This window comes from Nomia melanderi, unplaced genomic scaffold (genome assembly GCF_051020985.1).
Source record: "Nomia melanderi isolate GNS246 unplaced genomic scaffold, iyNomMela1 scaffold0248, whole genome shotgun sequence".
NCBI classification, from domain to species: domain Eukaryota; kingdom Metazoa; phylum Arthropoda; class Insecta; order Hymenoptera; family Halictidae; genus Nomia; species Nomia melanderi.
Window position 1 is genome coordinate 24,891 of NW_027475363.1, and position 7,610 is coordinate 32,500.

Genomic DNA, 7,610 nt, shown 5'->3' on the forward strand with positions numbered 1-7,610 from the left:
TTAAAAACGTTAATAAACGTCATGTTTACGCATGGATTAAACATTGAAATAATTTTAAAACGCTTATTAAAAAAGTTGGTGTCGACCGTGGGACTTAGAAAAATTTCGGGAAGTCCGATTCGCCTGCTGGAATTACCGCACGGGCTGGACACCTCGCTCCGACGAATCGGTTTTTTCCATTTTTTCCGAAAAATAAATTTTTGTAATTTTTTTTAATGTTAAAAACGTTAATAAACGTCATGTTTACGCATGGATTAAACATTGAAATAATTTTAAAACGCTTATTAAAAAAGTTGGTGTCGACCGTGGGACTTAGAAAAATTTCGGGAAGTCCGATTCGCCTGCTGGAATTACCGCACGGGCTGGACACCTCGCTCCGACGAATCGGTTTTTTCCATTTTTTCCGAAAAATAAATTTTTGTAATTTTTTTTAATGTTAAAAACGTTAATAAACGTCATGTTTACGCATGGATTAAACATTGAAATAATTTTAAAACGCTTATTAAAAAAGTTGGTGTCGACCGTGGGACTTAGAAAAATTTCGGGAAGTCCGATTCGCCTGCTGGAATTACCGCACGGGCTGGACACCTCGCTCCGACGAATCGGTTTTTTCCATTTTTTTCGAAAAATAAATTTTTGTAATTTTTTTTAATGTTAAAAACGTTAATAAACGTCATGTTTACGCATGGATTAAACATTGAAATAATTTTAAAACGCTTATTAAAAAAGTTGGTGTCGACCGTGGGACTTAGAAAAATTTCGGGAAGTCCGATTCGCCTGCTGGAATTACCGCACGGGCTGGACACCTCGCTCCGACGAATCGGTTTTTTCCATTTTTTCCGAAAAATAAATTTTTGTAATTTTTTTTAATGTTAAAAACGTTAATAAACGTCATGTTTACGCATGGATTAAACATTGAAATAATTTTAAAACGCTTATTAAAAAAGTTGGTGTCGACCGTGGGACTTAGAAAAATTTCGGGAAGTCCGATTCGCCTGCTGGAATTACCGCACGGGCTGGACACCTCGCTCCGACGAATCGGTTTTTTCCATTTTTTCCGAAAAATAAATTTTTGTAATTTTTTTTAATGTTAAAAACGTTAATAAACGTCATGTTTACGCATGGATTAAACATTGAAATAATTTTAAAACGCTTATTAAAAAAGTTGGTGTCGACCGTGGGACTTAGAAAAATTTCGGGAAGTCCGATTCGCCTGCTGGAATTACCGCACGGGCTGGACACCTCGCTCCGACGAATCGGTTTTTTCCATTTTTTCCGAAAAATAAATTTTTGTAATTTTTTTTAATGTTAAAAACGTTAATAAACGTCATGTTTACGCATGGATTAAACATTGAAATAATTTTAAAACGCTTATTAAAAAAGTTGGTGTCGACCGTGGGACTTAGAAAAATTTCGGGAAGTCCGATTCGCCTGCTGGAATTACCGCACGGGCTGGACACCTCGCTCCGACGAATCGGTTTTTTCCATTTTTTTCGAAAAATAAATTTTTGTAATTTTTTTTAATGTTAAAAACGTTAATAAACGTCATGTTTACGCATGGATTAAACATTGAAATAATTTTAAAACGCTTATTAAAAAAGTTGGTGTCGACCGTGGGACTTAGAAAAATTTCGGGAAGTCCGATTCGCCTGCTGGAATTACCGCACGGGCTGGACACCTCGCTCCGACGAATCGGTTTTTTCCATTTTTTCCGAAAAATAAATTTTTGTAATTTTTTTTAATGTTAAAAACGTTAATAAACGTCATGTTTACGCATGGATTAAACATTGAAATAATTTTAAAACGCTTATTAAAAAAGTTGGTGTCGACCGTGGGACTTAGAAAAATTTCGGGAAGTCCGATTCGCCTGCTGGAATTACCGCACGGGCTGGACACCTCGCTCCGACGAATCGGTTTTTTCCATTTTTTCCGAAAAATAAATTTTTGTAATTTTTTTTAATGTTAAAAACGTTAATAAACGTCATGTTTACGCATGGATTAAACATTGAAATAATTTTAAAACGCTTATTAAAAAAGTTGGTGTCGACCGTGGGACTTAGAAAAATTTCGGGAAGTCCGATTCGCCTGCTGGAATTACCGCACGGGCTGGACACCTCGCTCCGACGAATCGGTTTTTTCCATTTTTTCCGAAAAATAAATTTTTGTAATTTTTTTTAATGTTAAAAACGTTAATAAACGTCATGTTTACGCATGGATTAAACATTGAAATAATTTTAAAACGCTTATTAAAAAAGTTGGTGTCGACCGTGGGACTTAGAAAAATTTCGGGAAGTCCGATTCGCCTGCTGGAATTACCGCACGGGCTGGACACCTCGCTCCGACGAATCGGTTTTTTCCATTTTTTCCGAAAAATAAATTTTTGTAATTTTTTTTAATGTTAAAAACGTTAATAAACGTCATGTTTACGCATGGATTAAACATTGAAATAATTTTAAAACGCTTATTAAAAAAGTTGGTGTCGACCGTGGGACTTAGAAAAATTTCGGGAAGTCCGATTCGCCTGCTGGAATTACCGCACGGGCTGGACACCTCGCTCCGACGAATCGGTTTTTTCCATTTTTTCCGAAAAATAAATTTTTGTAATTTTTTTTAATGTTAAAAACGTTAATAAACGTCATGTTTACGCATGGATTAAACATTGAAATAATTTTAAAACGCTTATTAAAAAAGTTGGTGTCGACCGTGGGACTTAGAAAAATTTCGGGAAGTCCGATTCGCCTGCTGGAATTACCGCACGGGCTGGACACCTCGCTCCGACGAATCGGTTTTTTCCATTTTTTTCGAAAAATAAATTTTTGTAATTTTTTTTAATGTTAAAAACGTTAATAAACGTCATGTTTACGCATGGATTAAACATTGAAATAATTTTAAAACGCTTATTAAAAAAGTTGGTGTCGACCGTGGGACTTAGAAAAATTTCGGGAAGTCCGATTCGCCTGCTGGAATTACCGCACGGGCTGGACACCTCGCTCCGACGAATCGGTTTTTTCCATTTTTTCCGAAAAATAAATTTTTGTAATTTTTTTTAATGTTAAAAACGTTAATAAACGTCATGTTTACGCATGGATTAAACATTGAAATAATTTTAAAACGCTTATTAAAAAAGTTGGTGTCGACCGTGGGACTTAGAAAAATTTCGGGAAGTCCGATTCGCCTGCTGGAATTACCGCACGGGCTGGACACCTCGCTCCGACGAATCGGTTTTTTCCATTTTTTCCGAAAAATAAATTTTTGTAATTTTTTTTAATGTTAAAAACGTTAATAAACGTCATGTTTACGCATGGATTAAACATTGAAATAATTTTAAAACGCTTATTAAAAAAGTTGGTGTCGACCGTGGGACTTAGAAAAATTTCGGGAAGTCCGATTCGCCTGCTGGAATTACCGCACGGGCTGGACACCTCGCTCCGACGAATCGGTTTTTTCCATTTTTTTCGAAAAATAAATTTTTGTAATTTTTTTTAATGTTAAAAACGTTAATAAACGTCATGTTTACGCATGGATTAAACATTGAAATAATTTTAAAACGCTTATTAAAAAAGTTGGTGTCGACCGTGGGACTTAGAAAAATTTCGGGAAGTCCGATTCGCCTGCTGGAATTACCGCACGGGCTGGACACCTCGCTCCGACGAATCGGTTTTTTCCATTTTTTCCGAAAAATAAATTTTTGTAATTTTTTTTAATGTTAAAAACGTTAATAAACGTCATGTTTACGCATGGATTAAACATTGAAATAATTTTAAAACGCTTATTAAAAAAGTTGGTGTCGACCGTGGGACTTAGAAAAATTTCGGGAAGTCCGATTCGCCTGCTGGAATTACCGCACGGGCTGGACACCTCGCTCCGACGAATCGGTTTTTTCCATTTTTTCCGAAAAATAAATTTTTGTAATTTTTTTTAATGTTAAAAACGTTAATAAACGTCATGTTTACGCATGGATTAAACATTGAAATAATTTTAAAACGCTTATTAAAAAAGTTGGTGTCGACCGTGGGACTTAGAAAAATTTCGGGAAGTCCGATTCGCCTGCTGGAATTACCGCACGGGCTGGACACCTCGCTCCGACGAATCGGTTTTTTCCATTTTTTCCGAAAAATAAATTTTTGTAATTTTTTTTAATGTTAAAAACGTTAATAAACGTCATGTTTACGCATGGATTAAACATTGAAATAATTTTAAAACGCTTATTAAAAAAGTTGGTGTCGACCGTGGGACTTAGAAAAATTTCGGGAAGTCCGATTCGCCTGCTGGAATTACCGCACGGGCTGGACACCTCGCTCCGACGAATCGGTTTTTTCCATTTTTTCCGAAAAATAAATTTTTGTAATTTTTTTTAATGTTAAAAACGTTAATAAACGTCATGTTTACGCATGGATTAAACATTGAAATAATTTTAAAACGCTTATTAAAAAAGTTGGTGTCGACCGTGGGACTTAGAAAAATTTCGGGAAGTCCGATTCGCCTGCTGGAATTACCGCACGGGCTGGACACCTCGCTCCGACGAATCGGTTTTTTCCATTTTTTTTCGAAAAATAAATTTTTGTAATTTTTTTTAATGTTAAAAACGTTAATAAACGTCATGTTTACGCATGGATTAAACATTGAAATAATTTTAAAACGCTTATTAAAAAAAGTTGGTGTCGACCGTGGGACTTAGAAAAATTTCGGGAAGTCCGATTCGCCTGCTGGAATTACCGCACGGGCTGGACACCTCGCTCCGACGAATCGGTTTTTTCCATTTTTTCCGAAAAATAAATTTTTGTAATTTTTTTTAATGTTAAAAACGTTAATAAACGTCATGTTTACGCATGGATTAAACATTGAAATAATTTTAAAACGCTTATTAAAAAAGTTGGTGTCGACCGTGGGACTTAGAAAAATTTCGGGAAGTCCGATTCGCCTGCTGGAATTACCGCACGGGCTGGACACCTCGCTCCGACGAATCGGTTTTTTCCATTTTTTCCGAAAAATAAATTTTTGTAATTTTTTTTAATGTTAAAAACGTTAATAAACGTCATGTTTACGCATGGATTAAACATTGAAATAATTTTAAAACGCTTATTAAAAAAGTTGGTGTCGACCGTGGGACTTAGAAAAATTTCGGGAAGTCCGATTCGCCTGCTGAATTACCGCACGGGCTGGACACCTCGCTCCGACGAATCGGTTTTTTCCATTTTTTCCGAAAAATAAATTTTTGTAATTTTTTTTAATGTTAAAAACGTTAATAAACGTCATGTTTACGCATGGATTAAACATTGAAATAATTTTAAAACGCTTATTAAAAAAGTTGGTGTCGACCGTGGGACTTAGAAAAATTTCGGGAAGTCCGATTCGCCTGCTGGAATTACCGCACGGGCTGGACACCTCGCTCCGACGAATCGGTTTTTTCCATTTTTTCCGAAAAATAAATTTTTGTAATTTTTTTTAATGTTAAAAACGTTAATAAACGTCATGTTTACGCATGGATTAAACATTGAAATAATTTTAAAACGCTTATTAAAAAAGTTGGTGTCGACCGTGGGACTTAGAAAAATTTCGGGAAGTCCGATTCGCCTGCTGGAATTACCGCACGGGCTGGACACCTCGCTCCGACGAATCGGTTTTTTCCATTTTTTCCGAAAAATAAATTTTTGTAATTTTTTTTAATGTTAAAAACGTTAATAAACGTCATGTTTACGCATGGATTAAACATTGAAATAATTTTAAAACGCTTATTAAAAAAGTTGGTGTCGACCGTGGGACTTAGAAAAATTTCGGGAAGTCCGATTCGCCTGCTGGAATTACCGCACGGGCTGGACACCTCGCTCCGACGAATCGGTTTTTTCCATTTTTTCCGAAAAAAAATTTTTGTAATTTTTTTTAATGTTAAAAACGTTAATAAACGTCATGTTTACGCATGGATTAAACATTGAAATAATTTTAAAACGCTTATTAAAAAAGTTGGTGTCGACCGTGGGACTTAGAAAAATTTCGGGAAGTCCGATTCGCCTGCTGGAATTACCGCACGGGCTGGACACCTCGCTCCGACGAATCGGTTTTTTCCATTTTTTCCGAAAAATAAATTTTTGTAATTTTTTTTAATGTTAAAAACGTTAATAAACGTCATGTTTACGCATGGATTAAACATTGAAATAATTTTAAAACGCTTATTAAAAAAGTTGGTGTCGACCGTGGGACTTAGAAAAATTTCGGGAAGTCCGATTCGCCTGCTGGAATTACCGCACGGGCTGGACACCTCGCTCCGACGAATCGGTTTTTTCCATTTTTTCCGAAAAATAAATTTTTGTAATTTTTTTTAATGTTAAAAACGTTAATAAACGTCATGTTTACGCATGGATTAAACATTGAAATAATTTTAAAACGCTTATTAAAAAAGTTGGTGTCGACCGTGGGACTTAGAAAAATTTCGGGAAGTCCGATTCGCCTGCTGGAATTACCGCACGGGCTGGACACCTCGCTCCGACGAATCGGTTTTTTCCATTTTTTCCGAAAAATAAATTTTTGTAATTTTTTTTAATGTTAAAAACGTTAATAAACGTCATGTTTACGCATGGATTAAACATTGAAATAATTTTAAAACGCTTATTAAAAAAGTTGGTGTCGACCGTGGGACTTAGAAAAATTTCGGGAAGTCCGATTCGCCTGCTGGAATTACCGCACGGGCTGGACACCTCGCTCCGACGAATCGGTTTTTTCCATTTTTTCCGAAAAATAAATTTTTGTAATTTTTTTTAATGTTAAAAACGTTAATAAACGTCATGTTTACGCATGGATTAAACATTGAAATAATTTTAAAACGCTTATTAAAAAAGTTGGTGTCGACCGTGGGACTTAGAAAAATTTCGGGAAGTCCGATTCGCCTGCTGGAATTACCGCACGGGCTGGACACCTCGCTCCGACGAATCGGTTTTTTCCATTTTTTTTGAAAAATAAATTTTTGTAATTTTTTTTAATGTTAAAAACGTTAATAAACGTCATGTTTACGCATGGATTAAACATTGAAATAATTTTAAAACGCTTATTAAAAAAGTTGGTGTCGACCGTGGGACTTAGAAAAATTTCGGGAAGTCCGATTCGCCTGCTGGAATTACCGCACGGGCTGGACACCTCGCTCCGACGAATCGGTTTTTTCCATTTTTTCCGAAAAATAAATTTTTGTAATTTTTTTTAATGTTAAAAACGTTAATAAACGTCATGTTTACGCATGGATTAAACATTGAAATAATTTTAAAACGCTTATTAAAAAAGTTGGTGTCGACCGTGGGACTTAGAAAAATTTCGGGAAGTCCGATTCGCCTGCTGGAATTACCGCACGGGCTGGACACCTCGCTCCGACGAATCGGTTTTTTCCATTTTTTTTGAAAAATAAATTTTTGTAATTTTTTTTAATGTTAAAAACGTTAATAAACGTCATGTTTACGCATGGATTAAACATTGAAATAATTTTAAAACGCTTATTAAAAAAGTTTACTCTTGACCGTGGGGACTTAGAAAAATTCCGGCTTGCACGGATTCGACCACTCTGTTTTTCGGAGTTTCTGAGAAAAATAAATTTTTGTAATTTTTTTCATTATGATTTCTGAGTTCTC